Here is a 26,513-nt window from a genome sequence, read left to right on the forward strand (position 1 = left end):
CTATATACCACTATGCTCGCCCAGCCATCGATATCTCATGCCTTTCCTTTGCTCCGACACCCCTTTGACAATTGACCAACACTCCAGAAAGGTCTCCCTCGTTTCGCACTTACGAGATCCATGTCTACGTTCCTCACCACAAATATGCTTTTGTCGTTGAAAATAATAGCAATATCTGACTATAAATATTATCAATACCATGAAATAGCTTCAAAATCTAAGATTAACGCGACAACCTTTAAGCTCTTTTTTCAGAGTTATTGATTCTAAGTAGTTATTGATACTCGCGTATTTTGTGTAATTATCATGGGATAATTTTCTTACAAGATGTATTCGATCTAATAAAAACTAGGGATTATACCTGTATAGTAATTTAATAAGAGATAAATATGGAAGATTATATACCTAATATGTGACCCATGTAAGGCTTATTCATGATGCGTGAAATTGCATAGTGCACGAAATTATTGACGAGACCAATGAGAATATTAGTTACATGACAATGGGATGGACTTGCCTAAATATAGGCGTGTGCACGAGACTATTGACTAGATTGGCTGCACGATAATAGACATTCTGGATAATCTAGTAGTGGAGATGTATAAAATTGCACGTGTAGCATAATACACGCATAATTATGGCAAGATATAACTATTAGGTTGCTCATGTAAATTGTATGTTTATTAACTCGCGACTGTGCACGCGAGCTCTAAATGGCCGTACACAAAAACTCTTTTTTTCGCGGTAAAAGCATATATTATTTTCTTTTAGATACCTTTGTAAACATTTGTTTAATTTTATTAATGTCGTATATCAAATACATCTCTTCGTACGTCAATGCTTTACAAATGTGTTCGAATTGCACGAGGAGATTACATTCCGTCAGAGCTGTAATACCTTTTAACTCCGTCGAGACGTTGCGGTTAAGAGCGATAAACCGGCGGAACATCACAAATTGATATTAGCGAGCAATCGAGCACGAAATAAACAATCGCATTTAAACGTACATCTCTGCCACGAGCCGCCACCGTCCATTTGTCAGGGAATATCACATTTTTCCACTCGGCCGGGCACACAGTACCGAGGACTCTGCTCGCCTGTGTATCGGCCCGGTCGCTGTTAGTGTGTGCGCGTGTGTACCATAAAATAAATCGCGGCAAATAAAAGAAGCACCAAGATACAGAGATTCTCTCTCTCTTTCTCCCCCCCCCCCTCTCTAATATTCTCTCTCTGTCATTCTCTCTTTCTCTTGCTTTTCCTCTCGTCAGCGAAGTTCTCTCGCGCCATCTCGATTCTGTCGACGTCCCGCGAAAGCCGACTCTTCCGACGAGGTCTGAGATACACGAAGAAGTCGATGGAAGGGACGAGAGAAAGAACCAGGGTGAATCCACCTTCGCATCCTCACTCTTTTACTCTGGGATGGATGTGGTATTGTACTCTCTTACGGTATTTCTAATAACTTCTTCTTCTTCTTCTTCTTCTTCTTCTTTTTTGTCCCGCTTCTGCTTCAGGCTCGTCTTCGCTGTCTTGCCTATCTCTTTCGTCTTATCCACCGTACCTGCTCTCGTATCGCTGTTCTTATACACCTCCACCCCGGTCGCTGCTTTCTCTTCTTCTTCCCCATGTCTGGACTTCACAATGCCAGCAGTAATCCGACACCATCGAACCTCTCCCTCCTCTCGTTCATGTTCCTGCACCAGCCCCCTTGCTTATCGTCTCCAAGTTCCCCCTGAACAACAATTACTCCGCCATATTGTCCGCTATTCTATATCGTAAACGAAAGGTTGGAGGTCGAGTAAAACGAACTCGAAGGACGATGGATGGGTGGACGGATAAAGATGGACCGGCGCGGTAGGATCAAGTTTTTAATCACTCTCAAATGTCAGTGAAAAAAGAAAAAGAAGAATTCGATTCATGCGCATCCCTCGCCTTTTCCATGTTTTCAGGCAAGATATAAGTATCGTCATTTTTTCGGATTAGTTTTCAGTTTATGAAAAATCACGCGTGAAAATGTGGCATTTCAGCTTTTTATATTGATCTTTTTTATATTGATCTACTTCTCTTAAAAATATAATTAAAATAATTTCAATCATTTAGTCTTGTATTAGGTACATATACAGTAATATTTAATGTTTCATTTAATAATGATTATATATAAAGTTTTATAAGTGTACATTTTTTCTTCTTGTATTTCTTTCTTCTTCGATTCAATTCGCTATATACATATTCTCTCGTAATATTATTAGCAACCTTAACAATTCAAGTTCATTAACGTAGGCTAAATGACGTACTATTTTAGATATTAAATAATTATCTTATGCGCTGTAAAGGTAAAAACTTGAATCGTCTAGCTTAGGTTCACATGTTTGTTCTCATTTGCATTGACATCGACATTGATAACATTCTGCCCAGTATGTAAAAATTAAAATAGATATAGTCTTGTTGAGACTTTGATGCTATGGCAACCATTTCATGTCCTATTAGTCAGTATTATTGAACAATCCAATGTCTCAGAACAATCGTTATCGTCTTATTCGCTTGATTTACTTTATGTCTATTCATGAATAACCCGTTATCTTTTTATTCTCGTATCCTTCTTGGTAGTATATTACTTGGTTGAATATTATCTATGAGTAGAAAACGTAACGGAAATGCATTACTTACAATTCATGAATTTATAATGTTATATATTTTTCATTACATGTACATTTTGTCGTATTTATGAAACATATATATGCTTATAATTCCTTCAACAAACGATTATATTTGTATACTAAATTGCAAATTCATTATATTGTTATATGATTAACACTTGCTAGAGCAGAGCAAAGTCAATATTACTTACACAAGTGTGCTTATTCTGTTGCTTTTAAATTTTAAAATTGAAACGGAAATGACTCGCGACGTAGCAACATTGTTAAAAATGGACGAATGTAACTGGGGAATGACATTGTCTCTACGTAATGTAATACGGTGAAAGCTTTGAAACGTGATGACGAGCATCTCACAACGCTTGCATCGTACTTTGACGTATATATAATTCAGAGTGTAGGTGAAGACAGAACGATAATGATAACCCAGGAATAAGACACAATGGGAACGTCTATAGCATCGAGGGTCTGCGCGCGCACCTGTCAGAACCATCGGCCATTCCTGGCCTTCTGTCATGCCTTCTTATTGCAAGGTGTCAGACCGTTATACACGAGAAAATCGCTCGGCACGACTGTCACTCATTCCTGACGTCTGACCCGACTTCGTTGGCGACCGTCGCGGAGGGTGCAGGAACCTTGCATTTATGACTGGAAGTGCCGGCACGAGCTAAGACACGTGCAGGAATATCTGCAACCGTGAAATCGATATTTCAGAACGACGGGGTTCGCATCCGAGCTTTTACGAGCAGCGACGCAGTAAAATACGGCACACAAAATCGTGCACAGCAAGTTCACCCCACGAGCGCTCGATTGATCGCGTCCAAAACGTATGGTATCCAAGAATTACTTCATCAATGCACGCGGAATATTCCCTGTGCGGACAAACAACGTCATGTTAAAATACTTCAGACTTAAGTAATTAGTTAATGTATAATTTAATATACTAGCCAAATCCGGAGGATGTACGAATTTTCTGTTAATTCCGTACATACATAGCTAAAAACATTAATTTCATTGAGCAATAATTTTATGTGAGATTAATAATTATACTTCTAAACTATTAAAATATTATGCATTTTGGAGAGATTATCAACAAACGATTACGTAAACAGCAATAGATATTACCGTTGTTGGTGCGTTACTACGGTAAAAAATTACTGGTAACCCCATCGCTCGAGTTTCATCCCAGTGTGCTGTTTGCAGAGAGTTTTCGAATACTCTATCGGCAACGAGCCACCCTTTGCCGTGAACCATCCTTCTTTACCGACTACCTCGAGTAAAACTACCCTTCTCAGGACACCGACGTCGGTACACTACAGAGTACGGGATAATTTGCAGGATATTCCTACCTGTTTTATCCTTCCAGCAACTTTACACGTCGGATATTGATATATTTATTCTCATTTACAAGAAATACAAGTTTATTATTTTTTTTTTCAGAGATTTTAATGTCATACACACTCTCTTAAATATCATTATTTTATAATAAATTTATTAGGCGATTGTTAACAAGCTACCAAATTTTGTCAATGCTAGAAATTTTCATTCAAGAAATTTTGAAAAAATTTAATTCTTAACAAAAATTGAATTAGAATTGAAATAGAACTTCTTATTCAATCAATTTATTCGAGTTAAAATATTCAGAAAATTATTGTAATCAATAATCATGTATCTAAATTTTATAGACAATTGATTTCGTTTTATAGCAGTTGTCGTGTGACAAATTTGCTATAATTATAGCAAATAAATATAAATTTTTAAGTTATAATATTTTATACGCCATTGTTTGAAATGATACAGTAAATGGTACCATTCTCATGCACGGTCGCATTCTTACGTAAGCAGCATGGGTTTCAAGTTTTCAGGTCAAGAAAACTTGATGCCCGAGAAGAGTAGCCAATTCTACTGCTGATGAACTACTACGTGATATGGGCTTCTAATACTACAAATTCTATGTAACTGCTGACGAGACACTTTCCTACATCGAAAATTTACTAAACCCTTTGATTCATTGTTCCTATATATGATATGATTGTATTTAGCATTCAAAATATTTTGTGTCATTACTAAATATGTTACCAATGATTACTTGCATTGCTTTGGCCATAAATATAAAACGTACTATTAATTTATTACATTTTCTTAGAAAAGCTAAAAGAGAACTAACAAATATTAAAATAAATTTTATTTTTTATAATAAAATTGTTTTTTAATAGATTTTTTATTCAATAACAAAACATTTACATTAATTTATGCGAATTTATTAGGGAGATATTAGTAAGATATTCCAAAAAGTGATAAAAATGAAATTTGGAATATTAATGTGAAATCATTCGTTCGAGTTTTATAAAATATTTGAAAGTATTCATCTTTAGATTTTTATGTGGCTAGAATAATTAATTTATCTTTAATAAGAATAGAAAATAAAGAATGTAAAATTGATATCGTTCACTGATTTTTAGAAAATATTTTTATATTTGAAAATTTTTCAAATTTTAAAGATTATGTATGATCTGATATTTCCAATCCTATTATTGATTATATTTAATCTTTTTTATTTGTATGCATGGAAAACAAAATTATCAGAATTAAAGGTTGCAAAATAATATGATCATAAAATTTAAACATTGAACAATTAATTTTGAAATATATATTTTTGCATATATCCATTTAGTCTTGACGCCACAGTTTTTCTGGAAAAGAACGCTGTTATTGCATTCTATAGATTGTCCATTTGCATCGTGCTGAAAACTGACTTGCTTATTTTACTTATTTTTTTACTTATTTTTAACAAAATCCTTTATTAAAAACTAGGATGTCTCATTTTAATGAAAGCATTTAAATATTTCGAGAAATAGATAATTAGATTGAGATTTGATTTTTTTTAGATTGTACAATTTTAAGAGAAATATATTTTAATTTAAAAAAAATTGATCTCGAGTGAGAACGTCAAAGTAATAATTGGAAATAGGACCGGAGCATGGAAAAACATTTCTGACATAACAAACATATTACAAAAATTAGTTTTGCAACAAATTTAAATAGTTTTTAAACAAATTGTTAAATATTGATTATAAAGGGGAGCTGATAACGAGAACCGATTCTGCGGGAAAAGTTACAAAAGAAACATGTATAACTTTTTCTCCTATCGTTCTCCGTTATGCAAAAAAAAGTAAAACAAGAATCATGGATTATTGGAATTCGTTCCAACCCATGGTTAGACCAGTAAAGTTAATAAAAAAGTAATAAATGAAAGAAGTTATGTGTTTTTTTTGTAATTTTTCTTACAAAATTGATTGGTGTAATCAGTTTCCCTCTACAGTTAATATTTAATAATTCGTTTATAATTTATTGCAAAATTAATTTTTATAATATGCTTTTTATATCATGTTTGAAATTAGCGGCTTCAAAAATCTCTTTATAGAGAGTTCTATTTCTATACAAAGATTAATCTTTAATTTTGGAACAATATGATGAGTCTCCAGTCTACTATGGGATGCTTATACTTATGATTTAGACTAGACTATATATATTATTAATTATATTAATTTTTTTAAATTTGGTTGAATGGCCTAAAAGATACTTATTAAGTAATATCTTATAATTCTTTTATATACGAAAATTTTATATAGAAAGATTTTGCGTAATAATGAAAATGTAATGAAGGTGCATGTATTTCGCAGAAACCAGTGCATTTAGGAAAACGCATTATATATACGTATTATACCGAGATTTTACGTGCAGGTAAATGAGGTCAGACAAATGCAACCACTTAAAATGTAGTCAGCTGAAAATAATTTATAAAAAAGTAGTTTAGAACGAATTTTATAATATTTATTATCTTTAATATTTATTACCATTTTTTAAAACTCGAACATGTTCAGGTACGTGAACTCTAATATATAAAAGATACATAAGAGAGTAACGTTCGAATTTCGATCGAAATATTGTAGCATAATATAATTACTTTAATTACGAATAATTAATAATTTGTCTGTTTGATTCAATCAATAATAGTCATATTAATCGAGTATCAAAATGCTATTGCCTGTCGAGTATATATAAATAAGCGATTTGGATTTTCATTGAGACGCACGGCACGTTTACTTGGCATATTCACAGTTTTCGTAATATCGAATAAGGGAGAGAGTTACGTTCGAATAAATATAAATAATGTATTAGCTCGAAAGCCTTATCCAATCATCTTGGCTGTAAGATGTTTGAAAATCATTGCACGTTTCATCGCTAGAACATCTAGAGTCGGTCGTCCACAGTGTCGTCTGTAAGTTTCGCATATTCCGCACATTCCGAAAATCTCCAAGAGCTCAAAGGGTCCACGTTAGCGAATCCTTTTCCCATCTGGTATCCCTGGATTGTTTTCGGTCAACCTAGGTAGATCGTAGAAAAACGCGCAGACTCGACGCGCCATATTGAAATTTACATACGTATCCAATGTACATAGGGTGTACCTATCGGCGTGTGTACCTATATTGACGGTGGAGTGGGAAAGGTCTTAGGGTCTCTATTGGATTACAGAACAAGCGGCTAGCACTCAAGCTTCGCAAACCCCCCGTCTTGCTTGGGGCAAAGTAGTTTAGCTTTGGAGTATAGCCTTACCCATCTAGCCTTAGCTTGCCTGTCCATCCGTTACGTTATGTATCCAGGATCCACCCTAACATCGTATATCGCTCTCTTTCTTCTCCCGTTCTTTCGTATCTCCCATCTTCCTTCGTTCCTTTCCTGCTCTTTTGTACGTCGCGGCACGTGACTGTCCCACGCAGGTAAAGAAAATAGAGGAGCGGCTTCTTCACCCCAATCTGCTCTTATAGGGCACGTGTGTATACGAGTGAAAATAGCCCATCCTTTCGAATCGTGTGTAGCCTTCCCGGATTTTCACGTGAAAACTTCTTTCTCAATACGCTCTCATAAAGTTGTTACCCTCAAGTTTGCTAACTATTAAATTTTACCAGTGATGAACTACAGCTTCAAATCTTTAAAATAATGCTGTTTTACTGTTTATATTTGATAACCATATAATGAATTTAAGTTGGCTTCCATAATTGATTCTTATATTTAAAACCATCTTAAATATATAGTTTTAAGATGTCACAAATCAATCATAGAGCCTTAATTTATTTTTTTAAATTTATTTTTTTTCATTAGCATCTTAAGTCATTAATTGTCTTGAAATAAGAACAGACTATAATAAAAATATCGATTCTAGAATATATTCTTTTGAGAGACTCTCTTACATAGATTTTTTTTACAATATATTGTAAAAAAAAATTTTAATATTTTTAAATTAATAAATTACTTTTTTATATATTTACAATTTGAATTATCAAATTAAAATAACAGGAATAAATTATAATTGTATTTCTTGTAGTATGAAAATACGTATCTTTTTTCTCTTTCTTCTCTCTCTCTCTCTCACTCTCTCTCTTTCTAACATCATGGTGTAGAATTCTTTACTCATGTCTGCCATCATTATGTCGACTTCGCAGTTCGCGTCAGCGATTTGAAGCACATGTAGGGCATTTTCGTGCAATTCGTCAGCCGAATGTGCGTCTCGACATTGTTTCGCGCCGCAGAAATATCATTGCTCGTAGGTAACGAACACCGCGGCATCGTGTTACGTCGTTAAATTAGCGATGCTACTTTCTATTCCGACAGGGAACAAGTTGCCACGGTTGTACTGGATTTACGTTTTGCAGCCAGCGGTAACGGCCGCGCGTATTACATGGTCACTAGCAAACAACGGGTACAACTTGACCCAAATACTCGAAATCGTTCCTGTCTGCCGGACAGAGGCTGGATGGAAGTTGGAGAACATTGGTACGCCAGCGGCACGGTGTATTCGCGTACGTATGTATACTTGCGCCTGGATAGCAGTATGCGGTGTTATTAAAGTAGTAAATTTCACCCTCGCCAGGATATGGATTAGATTTCGCGTATGCTCGCCGGCTCGAAACGACGGTACGTCAGAAAACAAAGTAACGTCCTATTGTTTCAAAGAACAAGAGGGCCAAGCCACTCTGGCGTGCGCCGGCACAGCTATTATTATATGCCATGTGATACTGGGTCAGCTCAGAGGGACCTGTTAAAAAAAAAAGAAGAAAAAAAAAGAGAAAGAATCCGCGTAATGGGGTAATCCATCATCGGGGGGGGGGGGAGGGGTAACGAAACGGGAAAGAGCCAACGAATACTCCAAATTGCATTCTACAGAAAGGGATTTCAAACGATCGATAAGGTCGCGAGACGATATCAACGTAATACTTGTAATTCCGCTCGTCGTTCTTCGGATTTCTGCCGGCTGTGTTAGTATATCACATAAACTTGGATAGTTTGCGATAGTTTCCGAAGCAAACGCTCGCGCGCGCGCGTGGGAGAGCCCACGGAAATGTTGCCGTGTATATCTGCATACTTAATTATAGTGCGAGTGAGATTCACGTAAATCGGTCACGAGCGAGGAACTGTATTATTAGCTGTACATATTGACTGTATCTTTATCAAGTGTACATTGATTTACACTTGAAAGCATTTTACTATTTATATAAAAATAAATGCACTCATTTGAAGAAGAATCTGGTTGCATTAATTCTGATTGAAAATGAACAAATTTTCTATTGATCTATTATAATTCTAGTTGAGATAATCAGAATTTCAATTAATACGATCAGAATCTTCTGATTCGTTCATTTTTAATCAGAAATTTTTCTCAGTGCATAAATTGAATTTATTAAAATTATGATAGTATCCATTAATGAGAATAAATATGATAATTAAATAAGAAAATTCCTATATCCGGTCAAAGCAGATCTTAATGCTTAAATCTGCCTGTGTGAATTTATATATATGTATATTATCTGATTTTTCAAACTGCGCATCGAAATCTTTTTCAATTTTAAAACGTTCATAAGCAGAACCAAAGTAGTAATATCGTTTATTAAATTGACAAGCAATTTAATAACTTTTTTGCTAATAAACATTTATAAAAATATTAATAATAAGATATTAATGAGAATCTTAAATCTGCGAATAATTTTATTCCGAAAAATATTGCTTCAGGTTTGAATCTAGAACTCTCGAATTTTTTCGAACGGGCGTCATAACAATTCGATCACCGAGGATTGTAGATTCAAACCCTGGCTAAGGTAATATTTCTCACAATACAATTATTTGCAGATTTAAAATTCTCATTAACATCTCATCATTAATTGTTTGTAGAATCACACAGATATGTATATATAATAAATTCACACAGAAGTATTTAAGACGAGATTTAAGCACTAAGATCCGCTTTGACGCATATAAGAATTCTCTTATTTAGTTAGATATATAATATTAAAGTTAAAATGTAACAAGTAATATTGCTAAAATGACATTTCGTATTGAGTTTTGTTTCATCGAACTATTATTAAACGACGGATGCTTGTGTCCGAAAGTCTATGACCGAGCAAATTGACTCGAGTTGTAGGGTGAGTTACTCTATCGGACAAGGAACTGGCGATAGGCCAGCTCATTAAGAGTAACGTTCTTTTTAGCTCGGACCCTCCATTTTGGTTCACTGAATATATATGCAGGCATAATCACTTTTACGATGGTTACGCTCAAGACACACCTTACACGTCAAAGAAAAGGTCATCGGGCAAAACGTCAATTCAACGAGGTCAAATGCATGTTAAACAACGATGTTATTACTTTCACGATATAAAATATTATTTCAAATTACACAATAAGTCTGTGCAATTAGCATAATCTCTGCGTTTTTGTCTTTTAAAAAATGATAATTATATTAATTAGCCGCAAAACTATTGACATTGCAATGTGCAAATAGTAATATTCTGTGATTCTTTTTATAAATATAAATTTTTTCTAAACACGGAATTTAATTTAAAAAAACCTTATTTTTAACAAATAAACATTAATTAGCAATTTATTAACGAGAAGAATAAAAGACTGTATATTTCTCAAAATTATTTTACCTAAAAATGTATCATAATTAACATATATATTATCTTAAAATAAAAATAAGCGAAAATGAAAAATTGTATTACTTGAACGCACAAAAAGTATTCATACAATCGAGAAATGTAACTTCTAAAATCAGGAATACTTAAAGCTCTTTTGTTTATATTTGTTTATATAGAACAGAACGTACTCATTGTATAAAATTGCTAATTAACATTTATTTTCTATAAATAAGACTCTTTACAAAAATATTTCCTGTACGAATATTTTTTGAACTTACTGTTTGTATGATATTTTTGCAAGATAAGACAAGTATAGATAACGAGTTTACCTGCGTTTCACAAATTCGCGAAATATCGCGCTCCAATGCGTAACGGAATAGCGGTGGTTAATGTCACGCAACGTTACGCGTTTAATCTACGATCACGGTATGGCTTATCCTCTTAATGCACACGACGTCTGCTGGAGGTCCTATATAGGGCCCACCACTCGATTCGGGATTAGATAGCGGCTGACTGCTAACACCTACGGTTACTCGCTACGGCGTTATCCGTAATTGGAAACTTCCGTATAATTATCCGCTCACGGCTTCTTGTCCGTCCGCATACGGCGCGGCTGGAGCACGATAAAGCATCCTCGTCCGCTGGCTGTTCCAGTAACCATCATTAATGCGATTCGCTTGGTCGGCTACGAGTGTCGTCGTTTCAAGTGGCCGTACGCCAATGTCGGCGTAACGCCGCGAACGTGCATTCGGTTAAAGCGCTTTTGCGGCTACTATGGCGTAATCGCTGCCACAGGATCCGATTGCGGTTGTTTCGTCGAACTGAGGCACGTAGGTCAGAAGATTCTTGGCACGTTCATAGATTCTATTGATTCTTGGTCATCGCGCTGCGACTTTCATCGCTAAAATGCAATTGCTTGTTAACATTAATGCAACTAGCGAATTTAATCCGCTCGAGTACAAGTGCGTACTATGTACTCGATGTACGTAATTACGTGAAGATTCTTTGTTAACTTTGATAATTTTATCATCATCAATTTAATGTTCGATGTAAAAACGTAATCCGCGATGAGCACAATGTGCATGGATTTAAGTATTCACATGTTTAAATCCACGCGATAAACAGTCGAGGAATAACCCGTGATTGAAGAAAATAAAAGGAATTGAGTTTAATCGATGCTAGTGCCACTTAATATACACTCCCAGCGGTGTACGATCGGGAAGCGGATAAAAGGTGCGAAAGCTTTCTCGAGAACGCTGTTAGCCGCGGGCCAGAGAGCGGGATTGAGGTTTTATTGATCTCAACGAAGCTGTATTTTCGAGCAAGCTATAACCCAGACAACACACGACATTGCTTTTTACCAGATTTCTCTTCCCGGCGTTCTAGATTCACGCGTTATCCGCTTCCGTGGGCACAATTTATTCGCGGTCTTTTCACCAGCAACAGCGACGGCAGCGCGGCAACCAATGTCCTTTAGAACGAGCGCGTTCTCCTGCCTATCCATCGAATCCTCGATAAATTCGAGATAACGGCTCATCGCATTCCGTCTTATAACGCGATTTCAACGGTCTATTCTTTCTTCCGCGATCCCATCCGCGTATCAAATCGACCCAGAACAATGACCGTCGAGTGAACTGACACGAACTGGTCGAAGCGAAGGGGACGGTCGAAGCGTTTAATATTGCATTACATCGTGGCTATATGAAAACATATATTACATACGATATAGCTCTTTCCGCAGGAAGATCGGAGCGGGAGGCATTTTCATTCGCCTCTTACGATAGGGTCCGTTGACGAGAGAGAGGAAATGTCCACGAAACGGAGTAGCATCCGGTCCCCGGTTTCTATATTCCGGTGGCGTTCAGCGATGACCGCCCTCCGATAACGTTTGGACACGTCCAACGTCGGAATTCCCGCCGAAGTCTCCCCCGAATCGACCACCACTACCTCGATATCCAACGTCGGCGTAGAGGCAAGCCGTTATTTCACGCCGTGAGGGACAACGGCAAAGAGTTGGAGGGGGAAGGGGGTGGACGACCCTGTGGCACGATGGCGGGCGGAAAAATTCTCTCTCGAGCGCTCCTCACCGGCCATTAATTCTATTGTCCTTCCGATCACATGGTATCTATAGTCGGGCTTTGTTCTTCGAGGACCTTACGAAAAAGTTGCGACCGAGCAATTCATTCGAGAGTCGACGGGCTTACCGCGAGATAATAAATCGTACGGCACCGGTACGACGCGGTGTGTCGTTTGCCTTTATTGCTCCTCGGTAAGTCGCGCGAAAAAGTAACGCCACGAGTTTTGGGCACGTGCAAGCGCGCGCAATTGCAAGTACTTACGTCGGTGATCGCGTTTCCGCCACATCGAACGTGTATTTCCTGAATTGCCTTTGCTGCGAATGCTTTTCTCAAACGTCGAAATCGTACACCAGGTGTGGCGAGAAGTAGTAATAGATGTATCGTAATATTGGTATTACTTAATGTAGGTAAATGTTAAAAAATAATAGGTATAGAATAAGTGCACTATGTGTTAAATCTATAATATCAAATCTAATTTAAGTCGCGACTGCTCCTACTGAATATATTGTTTTTATCTTATAACTTAAAACTGGCTAATTTTGATACTCTGTACAGTATCAATTTGACGCTATCGAATTGTGATACTATATTTTAAATTTAATCATTGTTTTAATATAAAATAACAATTTATTGAGTAAGAGTGGCGATTTTAAATTAGATTAAACTTGATACTGTAGATTTAATAGTATGCTTTAAACGATCAAGTTGGATCTTATCAAGTGCTTAAATAATTCGATGTGAATTTATATATATATATATAGTCTTTTAAATTGCGCGCCGAATTAATTTTTCGGTCTTAAAATGCAAACCCGATTGAACAGTTTAAGATTTACAGTTATAAAAAAAAATAGAATAATGCAATATTATTGCATATTATTTTTGCAAATACATATCATATTTCATTCTTCGTGACGTTTAAAAATTTAAGCATACGACTTGTACTATTTGCAATAAATTTTGTGGAATTTCAACGAAACATTGATTTTGATACGCTTAACATTTGCAACCGCTGACAGAGAAATGTGCGTTCAAATTCACTTGTAGCAGGTCACCGAGCTGTCAACAGCTGTTTGTTAAAAAAAAAAGCCATCGAAAAGCAATGCCAAGTTTCGGCCACAACAATGTTTCGCGAAAGCTTGAAAAATAAATGAAAATACTGAACATCGACCAAACACGTTTATGGGGAGTAATGGAAAAAAAAACGAGTTTAACGGTACGTTTGTGACCTAATTCCCATTTAACATTTTAAAGTACCACGACTCTTTTAACTCCATTACAAGAACGGTATTTAATTAACGGGAAAAAAATGTTGAATAGTTTCGCCGTAGTTAGTCCCGAAACTTCCTAACGCAGACCAACGTAAGAACCGCGCGCAAGTCGGTTGACTCTTAAAATGTCCATAGACCAAACATTTGAAAGAACTTTATAAATGCTTTAGCGATTGTACTCTTACACTGTGTCATGTTGTGCATCATGAATTTTACACGTAAAACTTCATATCTGTGGCCTTCCAACAATCGAAAAACCACGCAATTTTATAAATAATATAAAAAAATACTCAAATCAAAATTTTCTTTTCCTCTTTTTTTTCGGCGTTTTTTTTTTTGGCATGCATGACTAATATAAGAAATGTGTATCACTTTATACGCCAATACAGCTGCACAGAAAAGATGGTTTCACGTCACATTTAGTTTAAGGACTTTTAGCACAAAGAATGTAGAAAGTTTTTTGTGTTTCTTTGCTGATCCAGATACATAGGCAAGTAACTGAAGTTTAATCTTTCAAGAAGCCATTAAACACTGAATTAATTCCGCACTTTTTTCTTAGACTAATTGGATGTTCGTGAAATATTTACATTATTCTCGATTTGGAATGACGGGATAGTGAAAATAGTGGAATCGCGGAACGATCCGTCGAGAAAAGTTGCCACCACCATGCTATTCTTCTTCCATTTCCACCAATCAATTTCCTTCGTCGTTGCGCGCGCTCACCTTCCTATCCAGCCGAGTCAATTTAATTCTGATTAATTACATTTTAATTAATACAAACGCGTTTTCCGAACAACCTTAGACCGCATCTGCGGATCAAGGGAGGACCTTGCAAACGGTACGGCTTCTTTTTACGCTTACTTCTCTGCTTTTATCTCGAATGAAATCGAGGCGGGCTTGTCTCGGAAATCCGAATGAGAAAGACGAGTGACTCTTCAATCCGGAGTCGGGTTTTTCCTGCCATAGCGGATTAATGGAAAATAATGGCCAGCAACACAGAATTGCGGGATCGAGGAATCTCGTTATTTTCCTGTCGGAAACCCGTCATTCATATTTATTTGTGACAGAACTGTTCCGGTACAAATATGCTGAATTCTGTCCGATAATTGCCTGAACACGACGACTACAACCGTTTCGTATCGTGTCATTTGTAATTTTTCTGCTGTCACCGTTAAAGACAAAAGTTATATATCCATCAAAGTTAAATCGAGATAAATTTAATAAATGCGATTTAATCGGAAATTTCTATCTCGTGAATAACTGAATCGAGGATTTGACTCTCTGGTTCGAGATTGTACGCTTGAGAGCAAGAGGAGAAATTGGAGAAAGAAACAAATCCCAGTTGAAAATCTATTGATAGATTGCTGGATGGAAAAGAGAACAACGGTGACAATTGCGATATTATTTAAATTATGGAGATTGTCATCATGATTTTCACTTCAAAATTTCTCCAAATCTGATGAATTGGTAATTGTATAATATGATATGCATGAAATGTGTTTATCGTGTCAATTGTGGTTGCGTGACTGACAAAAGAAGCTAAATAATCGTGGATCTTCGTGTTACGCAATTGTACTTTATATTACTGTGAATCTGCTGTATCTCGTTTCGTTTTACCGTATCTTGTGTGTAACCAGATTAAACGCGAAATACGTTGCTTCATATCCGCGCAATTGCTGGTGTGCGCTTTCAAGACTCATCTCTTGTTTCTTGCATTAGTGAAATTTCTCCGTACAACTTGTAGATAAAATCACGTTATAACGATATTCCAAAGTTGAAAGCTCCGTGCTGTACTAATAATTGTTCATAGCGGATGTCCGCCGCTCCTCTCTTCGGAGGCGGACGATCTTCTTTATCTCGACTACGCGGGCGGCACAATCGGTTATCGTAGAAGAAAACGCATGCGGCAACTGCTCCACCTCGAGATTTCCCGGACAGAGAAACGCGGAAAAACATTCTCACAAAGAAACTCATCGTCTTGCAGCTGCAGGTAACGTTGGCGGTCTGCTGCGGTGCCTCCCTAAGATAATGTTAATATCCAGCTCGGTTTTGTAATTGGCAATTATTTTAGCTTACTCCGCTCTTTGTTCTCCGACGTTATCCCAGCGACGGTGCTCGCTTGGATTCCCCGAAGAATCCTCGAATGTGCCTGCAGCTGCGCCCTTTACGCAATCACTTCGGGGCTAAGCCGCCGTCGCCGACTCGTATCCCCGGCGGCCTGGAACTTCTCTTAACGCGAAACGTACGTCCCATTTTCCGTTGAATCTCTTGCCACCGCACCGACGCGATGTACGCCGAGAAAATTCAGGATTTTCCAAGGACTCTTCCGCCGGAGAGACTTACGGTAACGGGACGTTACCGAATATTTTCGCGGACGTTATCGCAAACGGCGATGTTCGTTCGTTGCGAGCGACGCGTGTCCTCCCACAAGGAAGACGAATAGTCAAAAGCGGTATCGGGATCACGATGGGCGCGTTTTAACGGTAAATGCGAGGCGTGGCTTCCGGACTTTCGTGTTACGGCGGCGTGCGCTATCGAGGACAGGCATAAATCCTGATGCCTCGACCGGCCGCGAATGAGCGTGTGGAAACGGATCTCTCTGCGGCGTAACGCGCTTACAAAAGCGAAAGGTTATTAACGAGCCTAGATTAAACCCGATAACACGCCGCGGTGATATCTTTTGGCTCACGGCGATGCACGAGGCGCCCTTTGCCGGCGCCGCCGCTACCCTCGTTATCCATTTTCGCCGTTAACGTTTAATGCATTCCCCGAGCGGGACTGGCGCGCACCTCATGCCAGTCGCAGCAAGCCTTGGCTCCACAAATTTTGTAAAACACCGATATAAATCGTTTGATAACGCGCACGGCCCTAGGCATCGATATATACAACGCACAGGAATCGACGGCAGTCAGGTGGAGCAGAGTACGAGGGATGTGGGAAGAGGGAATGAGAGAAAGAGGGTGGGTCAGCTGGAAATTTGGCGATACGCCAGGCGGCACCGACGACGCTACGAAGTGCGCGCTCCGGCACCAGCCGGTGCATCGCGTCGCTCGGCCGACCGAACGTGTCGGATGACGTAGCCGATATCGCTAATTGCAAAAACTACCACCACGGAACATCGCCCACGGTATCCGCACCGTACTTTTTAACTCGCGCTAACCCGTGCGCGTCGCGTCCAGTTTTGAATTCGATGCTATCGCAGGTAATTTAGACGTTTCTTTTAACGCGAAACCGCAACGCCAGCAATGTCACATGTCAATGTACGGAAATGTCATTTCGTGAAAACTTTTCTAATATTCACGCCGGTCCTTTAGACATGTTTTCAACTGACACGGCTGTGTATTCGATATAGCGAGAATATTTTGACGTCACTTTCAATTAATATGGATATAAAAAAGGAAGACAGACACACACAGAGAGAGAGAGAGAGAGAGAGAGAGAGAGAGAGAGAGAGAGAGAGAGAGGTGTACGAATATATAATAAAAAGATTTAAAATTTTTCAGCCCGTGAAAATTCATACCAGTGCGATAAAAAAATATGAAAGTATCGCAAAATGTATCGGACATTCAAACGAATAATAATACATTTTTTAAGGGAATATTAAATAAAATAGAGAATCGTGACTAAAAGTATTAAAATTAATTCATTCAAATAAATTCACGCTCGTTACGTACAGCGTGAATTTCAATCTTTGAAATGGCAAAAATCCACGACGATCAAGAGAGATTCCGTGAAGAAACGTTTCCAAGGTGTGCAGTGGCGCGGACACTTACGGCAATTAAGCATTTCTCCTACAGGATCCACAAACTCCCCGAGAAAAAACTAAATAAATAGAGGACCGCGGTAGTTCGTCTTGCACGGAGTCAGCCGCGAAGGACGAGGTCGATGTGGATATGCGACGGTTGGTAGTGCCAGGAGCCTGTGCAAACACAAAAGCTCACGGCTGAAGATAAACAGTGAGACTGTAAGCTGCAACATACCTTCGGGCATTGCACGGATAGAAGTAGGAAGAGCTGCAGAAGGAGAGAAATACACGGACATTGCGAGCCTCTTTCGAAGGAACCGGGGGAGGAAGTAAGACGCGCGAAGGAAACCCTCGTGAAAAGAGCTACCTATAACGTTGACACCTATACCTAACAGCCAAAGGCACCCCCGCCTCTTCCGGAGGTCCTCTGTAAACTTGCGACATTAGACCGTCTGCGGAATAAACTCTCGTCTCTCTCTCTCTCTCTTTTAACGGCGAAAGTATACATGACGCATAATCCACTTTGTTTTTCCGCTACGGCTTATGCGCGATTTTTGCGTAACGTGGGAATGTCTTGTCATGAATCTTTCCTCAAATCTCAAGTTTGCACTATATATTCCAAACTGCGAATTTCGTTCAAACGGAATTGTCAACTAAAAGCGTCTCTTATAAAGGACAAATAAAAGCTACGTTTGCGTTTTATTTGTTAACACAATATGCAATATGCAACATTGAAATCATATAATACATGTAATAATAACATGCATGATGTATCAACAACATGAGTAAGACAATAATAGAAGTAAACCAGTTTTAATTAATAGCTATTTTTTCATGCAATGTTCAATTTTAAAGTGCTTTGTTACCTGTTGTTGTTTCCGTTAGTTAGATCAGAAATCGTCCTGCAACAAATGCAAATAATATTGCTAATTAATTACTATTAATATAACTAATAATAAATATAATTATGCCATTTCACTGGATTGGAAATAATAACATAATTAAATTTATTAATCGAGCTGACTTTTCGTTTTAATAATACAATCTGTGAAGCAAACGAAATATATAATATTAATTGTAAATATTATATTGTTTCTAACATGCTTCATGTTTAGTATAATGATATAACTTTTATTAGAGAAAATGTGTTTACATCGCTTATTTTAACACATATAATTAGAGTTCTTTTTCATTCAGTCAATTTTTCTTTTAATTTCAAATAGCTTCGAAAACATTGATAGATAAGAGTATATTTTGTAGCAGCTAATCTAGTTTGAAGTCTTAACTTGTAACTAGGTTAGTGGACGCGTGCTCATCGTCCGTGACAGAGGTTTGCACTTCAAAACTACGTGACGTGGCTTACGTTCATGCTGCGTTCCCGGAAAAGTGACGCGTTGGTCATTACTTGCAGTCACGAGTACTCGATCGCACGGGGAATAATTAATTCAAGCAATGTCATTAAAAGTACAGCGAAAGTTAAAACGCGCTAAATGACACGTTTATCTCGGTTAAGCTCGTCAAAACGACACTTCCGTCGGGATAAAAATAACTCGTGAGAGAGATGACGCAATTATGAAATTTAATAAAATATATCTCATTAAAGAGATATTGTGAGTCATTTACACGCCTGGTCCTTTTTATTTTGTAACGAGGAAAAATGATTAACGTCACAAATAATTGATAGATATGTGCACGTAAATAAAATAAAAAGAAACGCAGTCATATAGACACGCTTTTATACATAGCTGATAGCCGCAACGATTATCCGTCGAATTTATCACGAACATATCTCCCGAGGCCTGCATGTGTCGGGTTCGTGTATATAATTTATTATCACTTCGCGTTACTAAAAATGCCTTTACTGATTCATTTGCAGACGCATAAAAACCACGCCGTCATACATTACTCCATGGAGACCCTTGTATCCACTTTACGCACACACAATCAACTCTCCGCTATAAAGCATCTCAACCTGGCAATATTTTTCCCTCCACTTTTGCGTTTCACAACTTTGAGCATGAATATAAAACGCAACGGAAGTCTTGGGAACTTCATCACTATATTCTTTCATCAACTTGTTATCTCATCAAACATTTTACGACATCGTGTCTTGGTAGTCAATTTTTCTGCATTATTTTTCGCAAACTTACTGTATATTTAACTGACGAATGTAATTACAACAGATTTTCACAGTTTCGATATTCGAGAAACTAGAATATCTTCTCATTTCACTATGATTACATGACTTCGTGGGCGAAGTTTCCATTATTGTATGTGAAGTGGCGTGTGCGGATATAAATAAATTTCGTTCGTAGCATTCAGAGGGGCCAAGAAGTCTAAAGCTAACTGAAGTTGTACCGAGTTTGAAACTTGCTCCACGAAGCACAGAAGCAGTAAGATCTTGCACAATGCGTTACAGGGTGTAGGGCTCCCTTGTTAAAGATTAGCACGATTCTAGAAAAGCTCTTCGAGAGTGAATGAAAGACACGAACGGGGATATTGTTTTCTTGTCGCGTGCTTCGAACTAACTTTGAGTGGGTAACAGAGATATATAGTAAAGTAGAAGCAAGCTATCGTTAAAGAGTGAGCCTGGATTCTAAGATCATTAAAGAGAACTTTAATTAGGATTAAAGTAATAATGTTATATTAGAAAAGACGTGTGTGTTATAATTAGATTTAAAAATTCATGCGTACTTAACGTTGATGACATTATGATTTTTTTCATTTCGATCGTAATATCAAAGAATTGTAATAATATTCCGATTAAATCTCGATATAAAACATTTGCTCTTATAATCTGAGAATGGGAGAAATTTTATGCTAATACGAATTGAACAGATTGAATTCATGATCAATAGAGTATTTTATTGCAGCTTTAATACTTGTTAAAAAGATGTTACATTCTTACGATAAAAAATAAAAATATTATATTTTCAAAAAATTAACAAAATAAATATCTTGCGAAAAAATAATAGATTACAGGATCAACATACTTAATGTTACAGAATGTTTACGATTTCTATAAAATTGTTAAATATCTACACAACATGAATTTTTAATTAAATATTATTTTATTAAATGATTAAATTATATTAGGTGTAGGAATTAATTCGTAGCGTTTTTTAATGAAAGAATGTTATTTATTTCACATGAGCATTAAAAAATACATTAATGAAAGTACTTCCCATCACTTGTAAAACGCTACGAATTAATTCCAACACCTAATATTATAAATTATTTAAGACACTTTCAAATGTTTTTATGTTTATCATAATTTTTATGTATTTATTTATCACAAATATTTAATAGATTTTTACGTTTAATAAATATACGTTTATACATATGCTTTTTTTCAAAAAGAATAATTAATACGTTTAATAGCAAGAGGATATGATTGCTCTCTGTAATTATAAATACAAACGCTCCATTTGCTTTTATCTGTTACGTTAAACACGGTCGTCTTTTTCTGCTGATGCGGCACGTGCTACAAATCACCCTGTTAGAGCGATTAATTGGGTCAAAATCATTATCGGTCTCTCCGTTGATATAATTAATGATCGTGACTTTGAGCAGTTAACTTTAATTACTGGATTTGCACCGCATTCATTATTGCACTTACTAACTGTACACACACACACACACACACACACACACACACACACACACACACACGCACGCACACACACGCACACACACACGCACACATGCACACATGCATATCTAGACATATAATCTCGTTAATACTAGAAGATGATGTTAGAATTATGGTGCATTATTTAAGCTATCCATGTAGTTCTACAGATATAACTTACAGGATCATATACAGCTTTCGTGAGATAACAAAAGAGATAATTCAAAAAGAAATTAGTCTAAAATAAATATCTATGAATTATATTTTAAATAAAATGTAGTTTTAATTATATGTGATTTTAACTCTTCATATGATTTTATTCGCTAAATAAACGTCTGAGGTATAAATTTGGAATTATTGCATTATTAAATTTTTTCGCATATGAATAAAAATAAATCAATATATATAGCTATTACAATGTGGTTGCGTAGAACAAATTTGTTTCTCGTGAAAGCATATAGCATATATATACATACACATATATATATATATATATATATATATATATATATATGTTTCAGAATTTAATAAAGCTAGAACAGCACACGAGAGCAGTATAAAACGCACGATCGGAATAAAATAATTTTCTACCAGCTAGCCTGGAAAATTTCATGAAAAATGGTTACCGATACATGAAATACGTACGAGACACGCGCATTATGAGATCAATATTTGATGTTGCGCCAATCAATAAATGAATGCATTGTTTTCTGAAACATATTTTCATACTTATTTCGTGGCTCATTTGTGAATGTTTTATCGTTAATGGAAACGCGAGAGATTTAACCTGGCACGTTTTCTGTACATGTATCAATGGACATAAGATATCCCAGCTAAGTCCGTCGTATCAACAGAAAGAATTCCGTTCAAGTTGCACTTGAACGGCATTTACGTGCAAAGTGTACGCATTCATCATTCTTCTCTGAGTTTCTCGTATCGTCCCCTCTATCTTACGTTGATGTAGTCAGAAGGCAGCGCGTTCTTTACACACAAAACAACCTTGTCTCAGGAACATTCCGGTGCACGTACACCTTCGGTACGATATCCCTTTACCAGGAACTCGACGAACGCGAATGCTGGGTTTCGTTCCTAGCAGTGACTGGAAGAGGGGTTGGGTCTCCAACAACTTGAACAACTTCACAATAGCCCCGGCCTTTGCACGCCACTCGCGAAATAAACTTTACCCGCGTAACTTTAAAATTGATGATCGTGCCGCCGACACATGTAAGAGTGTCCGAAAGAGAAATACAACGTCCGTCAATGACAGTTTATCGACATGACTTTATATACACCCAGCATCGTATAATTTTTTTATGATAAACTAATCACTATTATTGCAAGCTTCTATTTGATTTCGTTAATATTATGAAGGATATGTTTATAAAAACTATACAAAAAGAGATTGGGGGGAGGGGAGAGAGGGGGAGTAAAAAGTCTTTCAACTGGTCGATTTCTCTCTTTTTCACAAAAAAAGAGGGAAAACATAGAAGTATATATATATATATATATATAACAGTTACAAGCTTCTGCCGATGCTACTAGTTGTATGACCAGTGAGAAAATTTCAGAATGTTCAGAATTCTGTTCGAAATAGCAGCTGGACTATCAGACTATTTATGTGCGCCACATTTGGTTTGGTCTCATTGTTACGAAAAGAGCATAACTCGCCGAGCTATACTTAGATGCAAAAACATGTGCATTTCAATGGAATCTGAATCAAAGTTGAATTTGGAACGGACAGTCATGTGATGCGATATGTAAATGCATCCTTCCTGTGTTCACTGTTACGTAAATGATGAAAGAATTGTAGAACGTATCGTATACATGAATTCCACGAGTATCATAAAATATCGTAAATGTCATAAGTTAGTAATACATCAGTTAGTAGTACATTTTGAATTCGAAAATCTTAATAAGAAAATATCGAGAACATAACTTGCGAGTTATGAACGAGTAGAATATACTATTATGTAGAATTTTTGCACACATATTCTGGCTAATAATTATAATATTTTCATACAGTTACCAATTTATATCTTTCGCGATTTTCACATTTTCAGTTCAGACAATATTGATTTTTTTTTTTACTTAGCTATTACCTATATTTCCTTATTACATTGGACGCATAGCAATCATAATGATTGCTAAATTGATTATTAGTAGAAAATTTTAGTCACATATTAATCTTTTCTTTAAAATTTTTTCGAATTTTTTATTTTAATGAAAATTTAACTAATTATTTTGCATAAAATAATTATTAAATTAAATCTAAATATTCTAAAACTAAAGGTTATCTTTACTTGAAAAGAAAGAAAGAAAATCATCCTGTATACATATTTCTTATTTTTTATATTCCGAAAATAGTCACAAAATTGCAATAAATTAAGAAAATGCAACTAAATTGCTACAAAAAAAAATGGCACTTAATTTCAGTCTCATGATTTATTACATTAAAAGTCGGAATTTTGTTTTATTTGGAAAAATATAGAGAAAGAATGATAATAGCAAATTAATCTATCCATAAATTTTGTCTGCAAACAAAAATAAATTTTGTTTCTTGAGTCAGAAACATTTTAATTGAGATATCAGATTTGATGCTCAGATTTAATATTCTCTTTATTGAGATAGATTTGAAATATCGAGAACAGAAAATATACGGTATGCATTTATTTTATAATGTGCGTTAAAAATTTGGCAGCGACAAATTGCCTAGATCACGATGCTCAGTGTTCGTTTTTGTGGCGTGCAATATGCCGTTGTGTGTACACGCGGTCACTTGCTGTCATTCGCTTGACAGGATCCGAACGTGAAGCATTCCGTGTCGTATTATTCCTCGAAATGCAATCACGGCAAGTAGGAGACATCAAACGCGATCATTCTCTACGATTATCATAATTAGAGATTATCAGCCTGCGTTATTAATTTACTCTTACGATTAATGACGCGTAAACGTATCGAGGCAACGGTTATTTATCGAAGCAGATATTTCACGCGATTTATTCATTTAATGTGAAAATCGAAACGATAGAGGATGAAAATTATAAATTACTGTTCCCGTTGCTATATTTACAAGCGATAATTATATCCTTAACGATATTTGAATTACGATATTTTATATCGCGCTATGAATTTTTTGCTTTGAAAATTTTTTGTTTATTAAATATGATGTTTCTATTATTTTCGGATCAACAAATTAATGTAAACATTGCTCGGTTCGAATAAAGAAAAATTATATTACATCGATTGTTTATTAACAATGCATGTTTATTGCGAAATTCATTCATTCAAAACATGTTATCTATGTAATATTGAATTTTAATTGTATACATTTTTGGATAATTTTCTTAATTAAATATTAGCTCATATATCTAATATCGTATTGATATCTAATATCGGATGAATGATCGCAGAAAAGTAAAAGCAAAATATTCCGATATTCAAATGATATCATAATCATAAAAGAAGAAAAAAGAAAAAATTTATATAGAAGAAAATAAATTTCGTGTCTATATTTTAATTGATTATAGTTCCGTAATTTGACTAATTGAATATAATTAATTATTATTACTTATTCTTGTAATATGCCAATTTTATCTTAATATAGATTGTTCACTTATTAACAGAGTTTGATTTCAACTAAAGTAAAATCCAATAAATATTTTGTTGTGAAATAGAAGATAAGATTTTCATATAAATCGTCTCGGAATTAACCAACTATATACCGATTATTGACATAATTCTTTCTGAGAGTCAATATTTGGATCGATACTTGTGTGTGGATATAATTACAAGCCTGAACATGAACTCTATACGACACTATTCATTAATTTTGATTGCTTATAACTTGGAAACCATTATAACTTCAAAATTTTGATTCTATTTAATCTTCGTCAGAAAGTATTTTATGAATATAGCAATTTTATATGTAAAAATACGTATACATAAATCATTTTTTACAACATATTTTGTTGTCACCTTTTATTTGAAATAAATTCAATTTATATAAGTACAAAGCTGTTTGTTTGTATAACGTTATCGCTAAGTTGCAATGCAAGGAAATCGATATTTACTGACGTAAGTTAAGTCTAAGGACTTCTCGTAAATCATTACCATCATAATACCCATGAACTGTTATTGATTGCGTCGTAATTGAAGATGATAAGCTCAAATCTAATGAATTACTAAAAAGGAAGTTCTATGGTGAGCTTATTCTCTAAAGATCTTATTTTAAATACACAACCTCTCTCTCTCTCTCTCTCTCTCTATATATATATATATATACACATATATATATACATATATATATTTTTTTCAATATCTATATTTCAATAATTATTATTCAAAATTTCAGTATTAAAATATGACATAATATGTGTTGTAACTATCTAAATGAAAAAATAAATTTATATAACATTTTTATATAAGATTTTATATTGTTAGAAAATATAACAGAAGATTTTACTACAATATTGAAAAAAATATTAATATAATATTACATAACAATGAAAAATGATTTTCCTATGTCTATAAATTCATTAAATGGTATAATGTTAAAAATTCATTAGCGTCGCTTTGCGTATTTTTAATTTAATTACAACTATCTGATGCACGAAGAGTATGGTTGCTAAAGTCAATCATGAACGTACATACGTCAAACCGGACGAATGCACTGTAATTTAAATTACCTATTTCAGCCCGGTTTGCTTTTCTCCGCTTTGATTAAATGTTTCAACATGGCGTGGATATTTATGAGATTACTACGAGCACAGTTCGGCCAAGCGTCGCTTTAAACGATCGAATTTTCCGGAAAGTAGGATACGAAAAAGATAAATACAACCGGCCCATAGGAACTCTAACATAATTACGCGGCGAAGCGTGGATCTTGGTACTACAATAAGTGTGGTACGTGCCACGTTTGCACAATGCGTATTAATCCAATAATTACGTACTAAAACCTGCGCCCAACCGAGAAGTAGCTCTTACAGCGACCACACTCCCCCGAAAGCATGCATTAACAATCTAAGCATCGCGCGGATATTGACCCATGTTTTACGTTTATTTATTCACGCTGAGTATACACGCATTTTACACAAAGATACACTTCGCGAATCCCATTTCCTTTTAAGATAATTAATACCGTTGCTGAATAAAGCCATTCACATGTTAT

At 35.7% G+C, this 26,513-nt stretch overlaps 2 protein-coding genes across 6 annotated transcripts in view; one reads left to right on the forward strand and one right to left on the reverse strand.

Annotated features, from left to right (window-relative positions):
• Positions 1 to 26,513, reverse strand: part of Ten-a (Teneurin-a transmembrane protein) — a 495,412-nt gene that overhangs the window by 358,629 nt on the left and 110,270 nt on the right. For all 4 annotated transcript variants that reach the window (XM_087409039.1, XM_087409040.1, XM_011050850.2 and 1 more), the window contains exon 2: positions 18,582 to 18,617. The gene's annotated coding sequence lies outside the window, so the exon portion shown is untranslated. The remainder of the gene's footprint in view (positions 1 to 18,581; positions 18,618 to 26,513) is intronic.
• Positions 1 to 26,513, forward strand: part of LOC105142938 (potassium/sodium hyperpolarization-activated cyclic nucleotide-gated channel 2) — a 280,821-nt gene that overhangs the window by 122,749 nt on the left and 131,559 nt on the right. The window lies entirely within an intron of this gene.

Source organism: Acromyrmex echinatior, chromosome 8, assembly GCF_024713525.1.
Source record: "Acromyrmex echinatior isolate Ae372 chromosome 8, ASM2471352v2, whole genome shotgun sequence".
Taxonomy (NCBI): Eukaryota; Metazoa; Arthropoda; class Insecta; order Hymenoptera; family Formicidae; genus Acromyrmex; species Acromyrmex echinatior.